An 18,856-nucleotide genomic window follows, 5' to 3' on the forward strand; every position below is an offset into this window, starting at 1 on the left:
AGCACCGTGTAAGTTTCAGGTGTACGGCATCGTCATGTGGCTTACATACATCATGAAAGGATAATCGCAGTAAGTTTAGTAAACATCTGTCATCTCCTATAGATAAAAAATCAAAGAAATAGAAAAAAAATGTGCTTTTCCTTGTGATGAGAACTTGTGTTAGGCTTGACTCTCTTAACAAATTTCATATATAACACACAGCAGTGTTGATTCTACTTATCATGTTGTACATTTCATCCCTAGAACTTATTTATCTTATAACTGGGAGTGTGTACTTTTTGACCACCTTCATCTAATTAAAGAAGCCATACTTTGATGAGCATGTATCTTTGTCTGGTGCGTCTTTTCTTTGGCAGCCCGTGTGAAAGCATTTCTGCAGGTATTTCATTATTGAAACAATCCGGCCGCTCAATTATAGAGTCGTGTTAGAAGCCTCTCAACTCTCATTCTTCCGGCAATCAGCCCACAGTTTGTAATTTTTTCTAACACTTTGCTTGTGTCTTCTAAAGGGTTTTCTAACTAAAGAGAGCGTTTTCATTTTTCATTATTGCTTTACGTAAATTATTTCTCTGCTGCGGTTTCTCTAACGGTGTATTTGCTATGAGATAAGAAATGTCAAAAGTAGCTTCTAAATATTATAAAAATTTAGTAAATTATTTAAAAATCCTGGATGGAGAATCACACAACCATATACTTCAAACAAAACAAGAGGCTTAGTCTTTTATAGTCTGGAATTTTAATTTTAAACTGCTTGCCAACCGCGATAATTTTGTTCTGTCATCTTCTGCTAGAGCAAAGGAACGCTAAACACTTAGGTCAGTGTTCACTGTTAACAATAATAGATGTAAAAAGCTATATTTCAAATAGACTTTTTGTACGAACTTTTTAATCTGAGAGAATTTTAGATTTACAGAAGAATTGCTAAGATAGAACGGAGAATTCCCATATAGCCTTCATTGCAGCTTCCTTTAATGTGCACATCTGATATAACCATAGTACATCCACCAAAACTAAAAAATTAACACTAATAAAGTATTATTAACTCTAGACTTTATTTGAATTTCTCCAGTTGTTCCATCATTGCCCTTTTTTTCTGTTCCAGGATACCGTGTCACCAAAAGAGTCAGCAGCCAATGCCGTGTAATAATTTTGTGAAGATTTGTTTAGTTAAAACTAGCTGATATTACTTGGCACTCCAGTTCACCAAGAAGAGCTCACTGCAAGCGTTACAAGATGCTGAAAGCAGGGGCGGCTTTGTTCCTTTCTTCCCTGCTGTGGAATTAGGACTCTGTTTTCCACTGGACCGGAAATAAGGTTGGTCTAGCTTGTGGGCCGAATAAGGGGCCAGTCTTCATATGTTTACTAAATGTTGGGGAAACTTTACTTCTTCCTTACCTTTCCTTTTTTTTTTTTTTTTTTTTTTTTTTTTTTTTTTTTTTTTTTTTTTTTTTTTGCCGTACGCGGGCCTCTCACTGCTGTGGCCTCTCCCGCCGCGGAGCACAGGCTCCGGACGCGCAGGCCCAGCGGCCATGGCTCACGGACTCAGCTGCTCCGCGGCATGTGGGATCTTCCCGGACCAGGGCACGAACCCGTGTCCCCTGCATCGGCAGGCGGACTCCCAACCACTGCGCCACCAGGGAAGCCCACCTTTCCTTTTTAAAGACAAAAATTTGTGTCTGTAAAAATTCTCAAATTTCCTTTCTATAGCAAATGCGCCTGCTATAAAGAGAGGGCCAGGGTCTTTTGTACCCCCTGGAACACCCACAATCCCATTTTTGGGAACACCGCTCTATATTATATTCATGCTCCTTTGGTGGTCCAGAGAATCAGCCCTAAACTCCTGCGCATATTAACAAGGGCTAAACTAGGAAAACTGGACAATTTCAGTGTCTTGTTCTGACATGTGCCCGAATTATGGTCTATAATAAACAATTATTGAGTAACCTATTAAGGCAGTGAGTACCCCCAAATTTCTCCAGGAAGCACCCCTTAGACCATCGCTCAACAAACTGTTAAAACTCCTGGGACTTTTGGCAGGGGGGTGTGGGGAAAACCTTTGCGGGGTGAGGGCCGCTAGCCCTGGGGCAACGTGTCAGTGACACCACAGACTCGCGAGACTGGAAATTGAATCCTCCATAGCTGTGTCACTCACTTGCTGAGGGAACAGATAATGTTGTGGAGACCGTTCTGTGCTGCCTGATCCCCCTTCAAGAAGGAGCCACTTCTCCCCCAGCTGCTGGGGCTGTGCTAGAAGGCCCTTACCGTCGACCCCCTTTGGGGATTGCCTCAGCTGAAGAAAACTGCCTCACCCCAGGCCCACCTCCTCCCGGGACCAGCCAGCATCCGGTGCCCGATCCATGGGGCATGAAGGCCTGGCCCCTCCTCCCATCCTGGAGCAGCTCTGAGGGCCCATCCAGCTTCTGACACCCCAGGGGTTGGCTTTGCTGGGAATCCATCGCAGACCAACTTCTCCCTCCATCCAATCCTGCTTCCGCCCTCCCCTCCACAGGAGCACTGCCTGACAGATGTTCTGCACACGAGTCTCAGCTCAGAGAATCTGCTTCCCAGAAAACCACCTGCCACATAGGGAAGCCAAACAAGCCAAAACAGTGTGCAGAGGAAAATAAGCACACCTGTGCTTGCGGATGCATCCAGAGATGGTTCTGAGTGTGTGAATGTGTACGCATGAAAAAAAAAAAAAAAATACACGTTTTGGGACTTCCCCGGTGGCGCAGTGGTTAAGACTCCGCACTCCCAATGAAGGAGGCCCAGGTTTGATCCCTGGTCAGGGAACTAGATCCCACAGGCATGCCGCAACTGAGAGTTCGCGTGCCACAACTGAGGAGCCCGTGTGCTGCAACTGAGGAGCCCGCCTGCCGCAACTGAGGAGCCAGCCTGCCGCAACTGAGGAGCCAGCCTGCCGCAACTGAGGAGCCAGACTGCCGCAACCAAGACCCAGTGCAACCAAATAAATATTTTTTTAAAATGTGTGTATGCATATATGTGTTGGCCATTTTCTTAGAAAAATTGTAGCATCTTATGCTTTTTTATTTATATCATATTTTAAAATCTTAAAATTTATTCTTACATAGTGATACATAAAGTTTTAAAATCACTGCCTACTATGCCATTGTATGGACACACCATGTAATAACCACCATTTGAGTGCCGACTGTTTGCTGGGCACTTTGCACCCTCTTTGTATTTATTCAACACATATTTATGGAGAGCCTGTTAGGTACCAGGCACTGTTCTAGGTGCTATGAATACTAGCAGCTATTATCTCAGGCTTCACTTCAGCCTTAAAAATTAGCTACTGTGATTATCCCGATTTTACAGAGGACAAAACTAAAGTTTAAGTAACTTGCCCAAGGTCACAGGATTAGTAAGTAGTGGCACCAGAATCCATAACCAGGCAGCTGGTCTCCAGTGCTTCTGCTGTCAACCCCTCCACTAGCACCCTCCCCAAGCCCCCCGGTGATGGGTAGTCAGACTACACGCAGCTGGCGGCTGCTATAAACAACGCTGCACTGAACATCTTTTCTCATGTGTCTTTGGGTGCCGTTTCCCCACTTGTAAAAAGCACTGAGAAAAGGAGACAGGTGAGCTCATTATCTTACCGGATATCTGTTAGCAGTCCCAGCTCATTACCCAGGTCATTTTAAAAGGTGCCTTTCTCCAAAATTAGGGATTTAAGGAATCAAATAATACTACGTTCCATTCTTAATATGAAAATCTTGGGTTAAGCCTTTGAAATACTTCCATGCAGGCCCTGCGTGTTGGATGCATATTTGCAGATAGGGTAATACCTGGATTACCATCGCCGGCATCCCTGGTGGGAAGTGGAATGTTTTTATTAAAATTTCTCTTGTTTGTGTTTCAGGAAAAAAATGAAAGCAGATCCACAAGCCAGGTCTGGTTTTAATCAGAGCATAATCTTTATGAGACAACGCAAGGCTGAGAATTTTTTAATCTGATATTTTGAAAGAAAAATCCGTGTTCCAAAATGATACAAACCAATCAGCCTTAGAAGAACGATGGAAAAAAGAAATCTCTTGCATAAAAGAGAAGCAGGAAATTCCAGAGAAGTTTCACAGGGAGGAGGGGAAAACCCAAGGTCTGTATCGCTATTTATGGGCTTATTTCTTCGTACAGGGTAATAATCTGGTTTTGTTGAACAACCAAAATTCAGTTTAGAGGGAATCACAGCATTCTCTCTCCCTGAAGTGAGAACATAACTGAACATATGACAAACCCACTCTGTGTCCCGTGGTCCAGTGGCTTTAGATAAATATTTCGTCCTCTTCGGGGACCCTTCCCATGTGGTCATAGATCCATCTCATATTAGATGATTTAATACCTTAGTAATTTGGAGTGTCTCTGTAGACATTGCTGAAATTTTTATGTTTTCATGTACATTCCACTGATCGGGGGCAAAAGTCCTGACTGGCAGGACTTCAGGGTGAGTTGTTGAAATTTATAATCATTTTCATGTAATGCTCGGCTAGAGTGGGGAGAGTAAAATCTCAGTCTTCCAATAAGCTGCAAAACTATTAATGGATTTCTGGGTCATGTTGTTCAGAGTTAACACTCAGTGGAATATATTTTCCATTAAATATGAAGAAAGTGCTCCAAGTACGTTTTATACCAGGTGTGTTAACTTTACTGTTTCCTGGAGTGTCTATAATTTCAAAATTAATCAAGTCTTCTTTTATGTGCTTTTGCATGAATTCTGGCTTTCTTTTGAACGGTCATAATGACTCAAAGATGGAGACTAAAAACTCTCAAGAGAAAGCCAATAAAAGCATAAAGTCCAGAGTTTCAGAGAAATGAGATTCACCAAATGATATGCAGTATAGTTCCCTCGACCAGAGCTTTCAATGTTTTATTTATTCGCAAGTGCCTCATTTAGTGTTTATTTTTGCCAGTTTCGTAGCATGAATCAGATCACGAAGGTTCAATGAGCGAGTCAAACACCATTTTAAAATTCATCCTTGGAGCATAGGCGTGTCTCTTCTCTTATTCCATCGCCTTATCTCTTTCCAAAGCAAGACATTTAAATTTTTATGTGACTAAAATCGTCACATGTCAGAATACCGTAGGACTTAAAACTCCAAATGTTTTGGCTTACACATTTCAATTTCCTAACTCCACTGCAAAAAGAAAAAGAACCTTGGATAAATTAAAATAGCTGATGTTTTCCTATCATTAGTCTCCATTTATTCCTCTTTGCGTACATTACGCGTGTTTACCCCGATAAATACAATCGCCTTTTCTTCGGTTGCTTAAATCTCTTTGTCTATGAAAAGTAGGAAGAGCTCATCCATTATTTAAGTTACTGTTTCTATAACTGAATTGATACATACATCTACCCGAGCAAAGAGGTTGACAGAGTGAAGGTCCGCACAGAGGTTCCGCTTGAAGAGTCCCACGTGCTCTCTGTATGGATACGTAATAGTGAAAGCACGTTGCCAGAAATACCAGGTTTTAGCGCTATGGTGATGGCGTAAATGATACTGTAAGAGGAAGAACCCCTCCAATATCTTCAACATTTAAAAGGATGTTCTCCTAGTTTAAAAGATGCCTCTCTTGCTCTCTTAATTCTCCAGGGCACAGAGCAGGAAGTCAGAGCTGTTACATTCTGCTTTGCTGCGTGTAGGTCAGCCTGATGTATATCGATTGCCCTGGATTTTTCCAGGTATAAAAACTTGGAGTTTGACCTTTCCTTCAAGTTATCAGTCCAACCTCACTCTGCCACTGCTTGGGTTCCCCCACCTTCAGTTTCCTGGCTGTGACCCCCAGGATTTACACTGGCCCCAGTGGCCGCCTCTGTGAAGGGAGGACGTGAAGTGGAAGAGAGTTTCAGGGCAGCCCTGGACAGGAAGTCGGGGGGAAAAACGTGAAGTTTGCTGGAAAGTAGGGTCAGGCACTTGCCCCACAGGCCTCCACAGCTGAACCTGCATTCGTGTATTTGTTCCATGGGTGAGTTGACACACTTTAAGAGAAGATGTATTCTCTTCAGAAATGTTGCCTTGTACATTGCAGCTCATGGAAGATAGCCCTGTGTAATGGGAAGGTGAAAGCACACACACATCTGAGCTGTTGGCAACGTGTATTTTTAAAACAAACACATGGTAGGGGGAATGTGGGAAAGAGAGAACAAAAGAACTGATCAGTAGTTCTGATCAGACAAAAAGATTAGTGAATTTGAAGACTTAGCAATAGAAAGTAAATACAGTGCAACATGGAGAGAAAGACTGGAAACAATAAACCATCTGTGCACTCTGGGACAGCTTCAAGTGGTCTAATATATGTGTACTTGGAGGTCCTGGTCTTGGCAAACTAGGCATTGAAGGGAATTCTACTTGATAAAGGTTATCAGAGGAAAATGTATAGCTAGCCTCCTACGTATGGTGAAGGACCGAACACCTTCCCCTGATGATTAGAAACAAGACAACGATGTTTACTCACCACCTGTATTCAGTATCGTACTGGAGGTTCTAACTAGATCCATCGATAAGGCAAGAAAAAGAAAGAAAAGCCATCTTAATTGGAAAAGAAGTAAAACCTTTTTTACGCATTGATGACATTATCATCTATATAGAAAAATCTTATAGAATCTGCAAAAAAAAGCCAAAAGAACCAATAAGTGGCTTTAGAAAGGTTGCAGGATGTAAAATCCATCTACAAAGATCCGTTATTTCCAAATACTACTAATGAACAGTTCACTATTGACATTTTAAAAAATTCCATTTACAATAGCATTAAAAAGTGTTATATTCCTAGGGATAAATCTGGCAAAACATGATTAAGGTCTGCCCATTTAAAACTATAAAACATTGCTGAGAGAAATGAAAGACCTAAATAAATGGAGTGATTTACCAGTTTCATGGGTCAGATAACTCAATATACCGAATATGTCAAATTTCCCCCAAATTAATCTGTAGAAAAAAATGCATTCCCAACCAGAATCCTTTTTGTATAAACTGACAAGCTGATTCTGAAATTCATTTGGAAATATAAAGAACCTAGGGAAATCAAAACAACTTTGAAAAATAGGAGGAAAGCTTTCATACTACGTTACTTTGATATTTATTATAAAACGACAGTAATTAAGATACCGTGGTATTGGCATCAAGATAGATAAATAGATCGATGGAACAGAATAGAGTAATTAAAATAGTATGATATTGGTGTGTCAAGACAGACAATAAGATCAATAGAAAAAAATGGAGAGTCCAGAAATAGACTCACATCGATAAGGTCAAGTTTTTTTTTTTGGACCTAATCCTTGGGTTTAAAGTTCAGGGCTGCAGGTAAGGTGCAGAGGGGCAAGGCTGGTACAAATGGTTAACAGTGGCGAGGAGCCCAGGTGGCATTGGCAGGAGCCTGTGCCGGGGCGTTGCAACGCCTACGTCTCGCTATCCTGGCTCTCTCTTTCTGGTTTTCTTTCTTTTGGTAGGTGTCCTGTGGGATACACCGGAGACAGGTGTCAGCAGTTCTCAATGGTCAACTTCTCTGGTATGTCTCTTTACACAGGTGTAAAGATAATTCAGAAGAAAATACAATGTTTTCAACTAACGCAGATGAAACAGTTGGATATTCTTATGCAAAAAATGATTCCAGTCCAATCCTGGCACTTATACGAAAAGTAAGTCAAAATAGATTGGAGATCTAGCTGTAAAAACTAAAATTACAAAATTTCTAGAAGAAAACATAGGAGAAAAATCTTTGTGGCCTCAGGTTAGGCAAAGATTTTTTTACATTCAACAGCAAGAGAATAATACACACACATACAAAATTGATAAATCGGACTGCCTCAAAAGTAAGAAATGTTGTTCAAAGGGCACTGTCAAAAAATGAAAAGATAAGCCAGAGAGTAGAAGAAAATGCTTATAAATCACATATCTGATAAAGAACTGGTATCCACAATATATTAATAACTCCCAAAACTCGGCAATAAGAAAACAAACAACTGTAGTTTTTAAATGAGCAAAAGATTTGAACATACAGTTCATCAGGGAAGATATACAGACAGCAAATAAACACATGAAAAGATACTCACCATCATTATGCACTATGGAAATGTACATTAAAACCATAGTGAGGGCTTCCCTGGTGGCGCAGTGGTTGAGAATCCGCCTGCCGATGCAAGGGACACGGGTTCGTGCCCCGGTCCAGGAAGGATCCCACATGCCGCGGAGCGGCTGGGCCCGTGAGCCGTGGCCGCTGAGCCTGCGCATCCGGAGCCTGTGCTCCACAACGGGAGAGGCCCCAACAGTGAGAGGCCCGCGTACTGCAAAAAAAAAAAAAAAAAAAAAAAAACAAACCATAGTGAGATACTGTTGTGTGCCTATGTGCACGTCTATAGTTAAAAAGACTGACCGTGTGGATTGCTGGTCAGGATGCGAACGAACGAGACCTCTGACACACAATGTAAAATGGCACAGATACCGGGAAAACAGTTTGACACTTTCTTAAATAGTTATCAACATACACTTTCCATAAGATCCAGGCTTTCTCCTTCTGGGTATTTATCCAGGTGAAATAAATGCCTATGTCCGTACAAAGACATGTGTACAAATGTCTATAGCAGACTTGTCTGTAATAGGCTTAATTACTTAATTAACTACTTAATTAAAAGAAAACCAAGACCAATCCAAATGGTTATATCAGGTGAATGCATAATCAAATCGTGGCACATCCACGCAGCGGAATAGTACTTGGCAATAAAAAAGGAACCAACTGTTGACACACGGAAGGACATGGATAAAGAATAATCATGCTGGCGAAGAAGCCAAACAAAAATCAGCACAGACCGTATGATTCCATTCAGACCGTACTAGAAAATGTAAACTGACCTCTGGGGACAGAAGGCAGATGGGTGGCTCCCTGCGTCGGGAGGAAGGGGTGGGAGGGTGATTTGCAAAAGGTCAGGTGGGACGTTTGGGGGCTTGGGCACGTTGGTCTCACTCTGTGGGGAGGTTTCGTGGATGCACACAGGTTCGCATTTCAAACGGTCCACGTGTAAAACACACCGTGTGCCGTTTGTTCATTGTACCTGAGGCAACGTGGTGGCGGCCCTGCGACTGGAAGAGGCAAGACTGAGGCAGGAAGGCCACTCGGGAAGACGCTGAGGAGCCCAAGTCGTCCTTACGCCTAGAACCCGCCTTACAGGAACCGATTTTGCATAAATAACTCTAACATAAACATAAGAATTCTGCTCTGTTAGGGGTGAATTCATTTGTAGGAAAATGAGAGCTAGTAAGGAGTAAGCAAAGCCTAAGCCAGTACGTTTGGGGCCTTGGTGCTCCTTACAAAAGGACCCCTGCTTCCTGCTGCCCTGTCACCCGTCACCTGGGTGCCTTTGTGCAGTGCACAGGCCGCACGGCCATCCACGGCAGCCCTGATCCTATAGAACACGTGGTGCGATAGAAACAGCGCTGACCACCGAATCTTGGCTCTGCCATTAACCGTATGGCCTTTGCTGAATCACCTAAAAGTCCTCACCTTGGATTCTGGCCCTGTGGGGCTTGCTTGAGGTAAGGACTATGGTTAGGCTTTAAAAACAGGCATGGGCCCCCATCAGCCTGTTCTCAACAGAGGTGAGGGGAGAAAGGCTGGTCTGCAGTTCAGGTATTAACATCCCCCTAATAATAAGAACATCCTCGTGCTCTTTACTAATCCTTATTAAGATGCTCGTTAAGCTACTAAACAGGGCTGTCTTGGATCAGACTGTGAGAGATGTGTTCCCACGCTGTCCCCACTGCTACCTTCTGGGGCCTTTTGTGACGTACAAGCATCACACCCAGCTCCCCCTGTCACCCCCTCGGCGGCCCAGGGCCCACTGGGAATTCCTTCCCAGAGAGGTTTGCTACCCTGAATTCCCACGTCAATCCGTTCCTTGCTTCCATCTTTCCGCCTTTCAGTGTGTAGATCACAGTTGGGACAAAGGAGGATTAATAAATGGATTGACGCTCAGCTTGGTACGTACGACTAGGGCTATAGCTCTCGTAACCTTAACCTTTCAAGAGACACTTACTTTAAATGAGATGCTCATTTACTCCAAAGAATGACTTTCTAATGGTGGAATCTGATATCAAGTAGCTAGCTCTTTGGGCATGGGATTGTGTCTCTCGAAACAAATCTCCACCTTTAGTGCCACCAAATCTCCAGAACGTTAAGCCATTGACGCTGACTTTTCAACAAGATAAGTTTCTTTCTGTACAATCATGTTTATATCTATTTCTATATATCTGCTACAAACTCTGCACAGGAAATAAAGGAATCAAATAGGGATTTTTTTTTTTTCATGTAAGAAACTGATACACTGATTGAAGGCTGCTGTCACAGTGTTTCAGATGCTGCCAGTGGCTGAAGTTCAAGGTGGTAGTTCCAGTAATTTAGCTCGATATGCTTGTCAGTGATCTGGAGAATGAAGTGAACGGCAGTGTGAAAGAATTTGCTGGTGACACAAAGGTGTTTAGGTTGCTAAGAGCTAGGAGGGTTGTGGGGCTCTTCAGACGGGCTCTGGTAAACGGGATGACGGAACAAACGTGAAGACTGATAAGGCCAAAAGGTAATAGATGTTGAAAGAAATCATTTAAGCTCCACCTAATTTAAGCAGTACACACCGGTGGACTTAGAATTTATGTCGGTTTCCGAAGGAAAAAACTTGCTGTAGGAATCAAATTAATAAAAACATTTCGGTAAAGCCATCTAATCTGCAGTGGTCCTGAAAACAAGGCCAAGAGAGTCTAGGTATGTACACAGAAAATGCAGGGAAAAATACAGGAAAACATGAGGTGGTTGGGACTGGGTGCCGACCTAACAAGCTCTCTTCTGCTGACTTGGTCCTGATGTGGTCCTCCCGTTACCCTCAGCCCCAGAAAATGAATCAAGATCTGTCTAAACCCAAAGTCACCAAAGTATGGTCCCCAGACTGGCAGGAGTGGGGATGACGTGGCAACTTATTAGAGATGCAAATTTACTAGGCCCCGTCGCCAGTATATACTAAATCAGAAATTTTGGTGGAGGAACACGGCAATCTGTATTTTAGTAAAGCCCCCCCCGCCCCACCGCCCGGAGATTCTGACTCACGCTGAAGTTTGAGAACCACTGGTCTAAACCAGTTGTGATAATCCCATTCCCCTTTGCCAAGGATTACATTAAGGATAAGAATGAACTCCCTTCAGGTCATTGAGATACAAGTGAAAGTCTGCTGGAGGATTTTAAGAAAGGTATTTCTCTCGGATGACAAGAGGAAAGACATTGCAGCCTTTGGCCTTAGTTCTGTGAAGATGTGATGTCTGGAGCTTCAGCATCCATCTTGTGGCTACGAGGAGGCATGGCTGAGGACCACAGAGCAAAAAGATCATGTTTTTGTGCCACTGAACTAGCCAACCTTCCCATGACTCGACATCCAGGATGTCTGGCTATGTGAGAAAATAAACCTCACTTTTGGTCAGATATGCTCTCCCTTGCATCTGAAAGCATCCCCCCCCAAAGCACATGCCTTTCTTCTCCACTGTGGTACAGAGGAAGCAAACCTGAAGAGGTAAATGTTCAGAAATGGTGAAAAAACAAACCAAAACCCAGATCTCAGCCCTCTCACCGGAACACGAGAGAGCTACATTCCCTAACCTTAAAGCAAGTGTCTTTTTGAGCCTCTCTGCTCTTATATACTGTATTCATATAACAAATATTTACTTCTCTCGTAGTTATCTGTAAAGCGTCTTTAGTAACAGAGCTACGTGCAAGCATAAAAAGTCCCTCCTGGGGTCAGCACACCGTCCATCCAGTTCAGGGCCGTGTGACTGAAAGATACACCGGGAGGAAAGTTTGAAGGTGCGATCGTTCTTGATCGTGACCTTGGACAGTTAAAGTTGTGCACAGTGGCCTTTCATTTCCCCCACCTCCCGTTATGAATGACCATTTATGAATCTGCTCAGCTCTGCATGTTGTTAGTCCTGCTATGAATTAAGAGGTCACACAGTGGACGCACACCTCATCCCAAGGACCGCTTTCATGGGAAATAAAATGCCAAGACAGATGTATGGGTGGAAACGTACACTGAGAGGAGGCAAAAGGTGTCTCCTGCCACCTGCGTCTTCACACCTCGGCAGCACAGGTTCGCAGGCCTGTGAGAAAAGCCACAAGGAGGAGGGCAGCGAGCGCGAGAGCCAGCCCGGCGAGCGCGCCCTTTCCTGTGCCGTCCGGCTCAACCTTGGACACACTTTCACCAGTGCAGCCCCTCAAGTGGCTAACTGCAGACACAGGTGCGATTGCCATCATGTCCTGTGGGTCAGGAAGACTGGGCTTTACGGGACTGACAGCAGGAATTGTTCCAAAATCAACTGTCCTCCTCGGAGAATTCCCCGTCAGCTGTCAAAGAAGGCTGGCTCCGTTGAACTCAGCCCTCGAAGAGTGCAAGGGGAGAGAAGAGCTCTCAGAGACAAAAAGCAGACCTCGTAGGATTTTACGGCTTAAGACCAATACCTTCCCCTGCCCTTGGAGCCATTCGGGGAGCCAGCAGCATCTGGAGCCCAGATGTTCTGAGCAGATCTCCCTCTGGGCAGAGGCTGGCCTAGTCTGCCCTGGAGCTCAGAGCAGGTCGCGAGGGAAAGAAGTCCTGCCTCGGCCAGGAAAGTGGGAGTGCAGCTCCTGGCCACAGCCTGTATCCAGGCTGGAGCCTTGAGTTCAAGGTTTCTCCCATTTCCTACCCTTGGAAGGCAAGGCATTGCCTGTTGCCTGGTGGAGTGAGGATAAAGTGGGACAGGGGATGGGAAGGGCACTGACTGTGTGGCTTGTAAAATCCCCGTGGCGGAAAACCCCGTTGTGGACTCACCCAAACCTATTTCTCAGACTCCCTGGCGGCCTGGTGGGGTCATGTGACCGAGTCTTGGCCAACGGGATGTAGGTGGAAGTGACGTGCATCACCTCTGGGCCTGGCCCAGGAAACACACCTGGGCCCTCTCACAAGCCCACTCCCCGGGCTTCTGGCCACGTGCACAGGATCCGCAGGCAAACCCCCAGCTGAAGGGGATGGGGGCCCACTCGATGGGAGGAGCTCAGATCCCTGATCAGCTTCACAGGAGGCCACCTGCCTAGCCGTCTCAGATTGTGCTGGAATGCAAAATAAAGCTCTGATGGTGCTAAACCATCTCAGAGTTTGTTGTCCTACCGAGCGTTGTTTACCCTACTTCATGCAGGCTCGGAATGTGTCCCAGAGGAAGCAGCTGAGAGGGTAACTGGAACCTGGGGCAGGGGAAGCAAATACATGTAGAGAGTGGCTCACAACGTCCGCGCGGCTGTGGTCTGCTGCTCACTCGGTGATCCTCCCTTATCAATGCTTTCATGCTCTGGATGAACCTCTGAGAGGCTGCCCGGGTGCCCCTCACCTCTGGCTGGCTGTCAGGATCTATACAGACAGCCAAGGAGGCATATTAAACAGACCTCAGGGAGTTCGGGACCTGAAAGAAATTAGCCCAGGCAGATCGCCACCGAGTAAATTTTCCTTTTTTAGAAGACAACATTGGCAGACACACGCCACACCATCTCTCGAAACCTGTGTGTTCACTGCCCTTGAATGCGTCCCTGGTGGGTGGTTGACAAGTGTCGGGGCGGTTGGTGAACGCACAGCAGGCTAACATCAGTTTTCATTGGCTTGTTAGTTAACCTGTGAGATTGTTTTCTATCTGAGCTCTATAGTGTTCTTATTCCAGAGATGGCAATCATTTTAGATAAATATTTGCATGCAAAAGATTCTGCCAGATACTTTTTATGCATGAATGACCTGAACTGAACAAATTCATTTCTGATCCTCAGATATTACCTCACTTATTTTGGTATTTTTATTGTGGCGAAATAGGCATAGCAAAAATTTACCATTTTACCAATTCTTAAGTGTGCAATTCAGTGGCATTCAACATTCACAGTGTTGTACAGCCGTCATCACTGTACATTTCTCAAACTTTCTCATCATCCCAAATAGAACCTCTCAGAACAATTACGTAATAATTTCCCCTTCCCCCCTTTCTCCAGCCCCTAGTAAACTCTGATCTATTTTCTGTCTCTAAGGATTTTCCTGTTCTAGATATTTCATGTAAGTGGAATCACAAAATATGTGTCCTCTTGTGCCTTATGTTACTTGGCGTAATATTTTCAAGGTCTATGCATGTTGTATCATATGCATCAGAACATCATTCCTTTTTACAGCCGCATAATTTTCCATCATAGACCTACACTTTGCTTATCCATTCATTTGTTGATGCACATTGGGTTGCTTCCACCTTTCGGCTATTGTGAGTAAGGCTGCTGGGAAGATGGGTGTATAAGTATCTCTTCCAGCTCCTACTTTCAGTTCTTTTGGGTATATACCTGGGAGTGGAATTGCTGGGTCATACAGTAGTTCTACACTTAGCTTTTTGAGAAACTACCAAACTGTTTTCCATAGCAAACCTGCAGGATTTAAAAAACCCAGATTAAAGAAAAAATGTAGAAGAAGGCTCTTGTCCTGCCATGGAGAACGCCTGCGTATGGGTGCCAGCTGTGTCTGGAGCCCTCGTTAGCACAGAGCGCGTACCTCTCCGCCCAGCTCTCTCTAGGCAACGGCGTTAAAGCCTTCACACCTGAGGGACTCCTCTATACAGAGGCAAATTGCCGAGAAGCGGATAAAGCTGACCTTCAGAGCCCCTCCCTCGCCCTGGCTCCTTCCAAAGCCCTGGGAAGGGCCCTTACCATATGGTAATTTGTTTGTTTGTTTGTTTTTTAATTTGCAAAAGTAAGAGATTTGAAGCAAAATCAGTTAAGACCACTGTCTCTTTTCACCCTAACTCCCCCTTGTATTGGGTGGTGTTGGGGTGCCCGTGGGCATCTGGGAGAATGTTGATGATTTAGTCTGGAAGCCCCTGGAAGAAAAGACTCCCGGTTTTTGAGTCAGGTAAGTCTCCAAACAGCTATTGAATGAGGCCCTGCGGGGAGCTGGGTTCAGAGCTTCAGACGGTCGAGAGCTGGCTCCTGCCCTCCGGGAGCTTCCAGACCCGACCGGGGTGGGAAACACACGTTAACATTCACAATAAAAGTCAGAACTTGCAAAATGCCACGACGGCGTGTGATGGGTCCAAAGCAGGGAGAGACGGCGTTGAAAGCGTCTGTGAGTGGGTCCGTCCACTTGGGATGGACCTGGGGGGTACATTTCCCCCAGCGGAGGGCAGACTAGTGGAAATCAAGGCCCTAAAGGCTGGAGCGCCCAGGCTCTGAAGACGTGAAACTGCAAAGGAAATTTGCGACCACGTTTTAGAGCAGGGGTCGGCCAATGTTCTCTATGAAGGGATAAATCGTATTTTAGGCGTTTCAAGCCACGTGATCTCCGTCGCAATGACTCAGCTCTGCCGTCAGAGCGTGGACGCAGCTGTAAACAATATGTAAACGACGGGTGCGGCTGCGTGCCAATAAAACTTTATTTACACACACAGGCAGCGGGCCGGGGCACCCGGCTAAGGAAACTCCAGGCCGTGAGAAGCCACCGCAAGGCTGTGAGCAGGAGAACGACGTTGTGACACGACCAAAGGTAAAGCAATTTGCTTATAGGGTAATCCTTGAATTGGAGGATGTGGAACTGAGCGTGGAGATAATGGCTGAGAGGCTTTTAGAGTGTCTGGGGTCAGAGGCGGGCATTGGGGCGTTGAAAACAGGAACTAGAGGTCCAGCTCGATAGGGCAGGGGATCCTCTTGGGTGTAGAGAGAAATGGAGAGAGAGCTGGATTTAAAACGGGGCCTGGGGGACCGGGATTTGGGGAGTCTGCAGGGAAAGCTTGTGAGCGAAGAGGGGCTTTGGCGTTGGCTAGGCCCCTGGCTGGTCTCTGCACTCCGGGTGGAGTCGCTGCGCAGCGGGCGCCGGGTGACTGGGACCCCTTCCTGCCGCCCGAGGCCACGTGGGGCACGGCTGCCACGGGCCCCCGTGTCACCCCCAAGGCCCCGAGCAGACAGCGCCCGGCACGCCGTGAGTCTGGCCAAGCCTGGGCTCCGGGTGAGCCACGCCCCGGGTCGCTGGGCCACTAGACCCCTGTGAGGACAGCCAAGGCAGAGCCATTGCCGCCCCGCCAGCGGCGGGCGGAGGCCGTGCGCGGCGACCGTGGCTGCTGGGTGCGTGGGCCCGGCTGCTTTCTACCCACACGGTGGTCCGGACGAGACGAGGCTGCGTCTCTTGGAAAGCATGCATGCGGGGTGAGTCCAGAGGAGGTCAGGCCTCGTGGAAATCGCAGCCGCCAGTCAGGTTACAGAACTCCTTGGCACCCCGGGGACTCTGTGTGAGACCCAGTGGCCCGTCAGGTACACATTCTGGAGCCTCGAACGCACTTAAAGAGAGCGGGGTATTCGGAAAGAAAATGTGCCGTGTCACCGCGAGTATCTCGTCGTTTCTCCCAGGAACGTCATACAATACCCTCCTGGAAAAGTCATCTGGAGGTTGGGCTGTTGCCTGGGTCCTATAGCAAACCCTCTCCCCGCTGCTCTGCGTGCGAGACAATTTAGTTGGAAAGGAGCCGCCTTACAATTTGCCACATGTATGTTTGACAAAGAGGCAGTTTACTCACTCGCTGCGTTGCATGCTTGCTTGCTGAGATGCGAGCATGAGGTTGGCAGATATTGAAAATGCTATTTTGATACTTTGCGCACTTTCTTGGGAATTTATTTTAGAAGCAGAGTAATAAGAGAAATCTTATGATGCTACCGCTTGGGGTTATTTATTTCCGAGGCAATCAATGAGGAAGTGTTAGGAAATATATTCAGAGTGATTTCAAATCTGATTCCAGTCGAGTGAGTAATCTTTCCATATGTTATACGATTTCTTAAAACGATGAAATGATAAAGAACTCAAAGGCACTCTGGAACTCAGACCCTAAATACGTATATAAGATTGTACACTTTTTCAAGGAATGAAATGGCTTTAATTTATGCTGAAACAAATGTTGATATAGTGAAACCAAATACTCTAAATTGTATTCATAGGCACAATATTTTATGTTATTTTTAAAATTTATTTTATTGAAGTATAGTTGATTTACAATGTTGTGTTAATTTCTGCTGTATGGCAAAGTTATTATATATATACATATATATGCATTCTTTTTTATATTCTTTTCCATTCTGGTTTATCACAGGATATTGAATATAGTTCCCTGTGCTCTACAGTAGGACCTTGTTGTTTATCCATTCTCTAGTTTGCACCTGCTGACCCCAAACTCCCAGTCCGTCCCTCCCCCACCCCCCTCCCCCTTGGCAACCACAAGTCTGTTCTCTACGTCTGTGAGTCTGTTTCTGTTTCGTAGATAAGTTCATTTGTGCCATATTTTAGATTCCACATATAAATGATATCATATGGTATTTCTCTTTCTCTTTCTGACTTATCAATACTCTGCTTAGTGTGACCATCTCTAGGTCCATCCATGTTGCTGCAAATGGCATGATTTCATTCTTTTTGATGGCTGAGTCGTATTCCATTGTATATATGCACCACATCTTCTTTATCCATTCCTCTGTCGATGGGCCTTTAGGCTGCTTCTGTGTAGATGAACTGTAAATAGAATATTATAAATAGGCTACTGTAAATTACAATGGGGGATGCCGGGCCTTTGGGCAAAACTCTTGCAGTTTTTTCAAGGTGAGGAGTCAACCAGCTGGGATCCAGTCTCTTCAACTTGGTCCCAGGCGGTCTAGACCACGGACATCCCCAGTCATTTCAGCAGTTGAGTTTCCATTGTACTTACACACCATGGGCTCTGCCTGTACTTGTTGGCGAAAGAGTTAAGAAGTGATTATGAGAAAAGGTTACACGTGGGTCTGTGATGTTTCCTTCCCACCAGGGCCGTCAAGGAGGAGAACAGACTAGTGGAGGAGCTTGCCTGGCTAAGTCAGGGAAGGGAAGACGGGGACGTAGTTTGGTCTTCTTTCAGCCCCCTTTCTGATAAGATACTCTTCCTAGACCGTGTTAAAGGTTATTTCGGCCTTTTGGAGGACCTGATGGAAAGGGCCAGGTGGTTGGAGATTGGATCCAGAGCAGATGCTGCTTTAATATTAGTTCTCCCAATTTGGAGACCCAGGGGCCTGTGGACACCTGCCCTCGAAGGCACATCAGGAGCAAAGGTTTGGAAACCCGTGGCTGCGTCCCTGTGTCTATAACCAGGTGAATGGGAGCTGGATCTCACGATCGAGTCAGCTCCTCCCGGCTCTGCTGGGGGCAGGGTGGTCAGCAGAGTTCAGGGTGAAACCGGACACAAAGGCAGCTTCGTTTGCTGTTGACCTTGGTGTGCACTGAGAGCCCTCACCAGCGGGCCTGCTCTGCTGATGCCAAGAGAATAACCCACCGATGACCGGGCAAGGTGTGGCGTAGGTGAAGTTGTCTTCCTCTTCCTGCGTGTCCCTCTGATGCCCTTCCAGATACACTTTTCTTTCTTCTGGGGCCCACAGACCGCCTGCTCTTGACCGCCCCTTTCCCATCCCCGCCACCAACTTCCTTCAGAGCTTAACCTCGGGCAAGAATCCGCACATCATTGAAAATCTCGTGGGACGTATTCCACGAGCATCTTTTCCTCTTGGCAGAGTCCTTGGCTCAGATGGTAGAATGAAAGATTTCATTTCCTGTTTGAGGTTCCAGGCAGCAAACTGGCAGAGGAGGACATATGAGGAACACGTCTGCACACAGATGGCAACCCAGGTTTGGCCCCAGTGTATCCACACCCTGCACACACACACTTGGCAATGTTTGGAGACACAAGATCACAAGAGAGAAACACGCTGATTCTTAGAAAAGAAATTTGGATGCAAAAACCTAGTTCATCCGTGCAGATTTCGGCGA

General features: G+C 45.7%; 1 long non-coding RNA gene across 1 annotated transcript in view; it reads left to right on the forward strand.

Moving 5' to 3' along the window:
• The first annotated feature begins 1,122 nt into the window (after positions 1-1,122).
• The window catches only part of LOC131753261 (uncharacterized), a 105,809-nt gene continuing 88,075 nt past the window's right edge, over positions 1,123-18,856 (forward strand). Inside the window, exons 1-3 of the long non-coding RNA XR_010839909.1 lie at positions 1,123-1,314; positions 3,884-4,117; positions 15,477-15,571. This is a non-coding gene — a long non-coding RNA (uncharacterized lncRNA). The remainder of the gene's footprint in view (positions 1,315-3,883; positions 4,118-15,476; positions 15,572-18,856) is intronic.

This window comes from Kogia breviceps, chromosome 3 (genome assembly GCF_026419965.1).
Source record: "Kogia breviceps isolate mKogBre1 chromosome 3, mKogBre1 haplotype 1, whole genome shotgun sequence".
Taxonomy (NCBI): Eukaryota; Metazoa; Chordata; class Mammalia; order Artiodactyla; family Physeteridae; genus Kogia; species Kogia breviceps.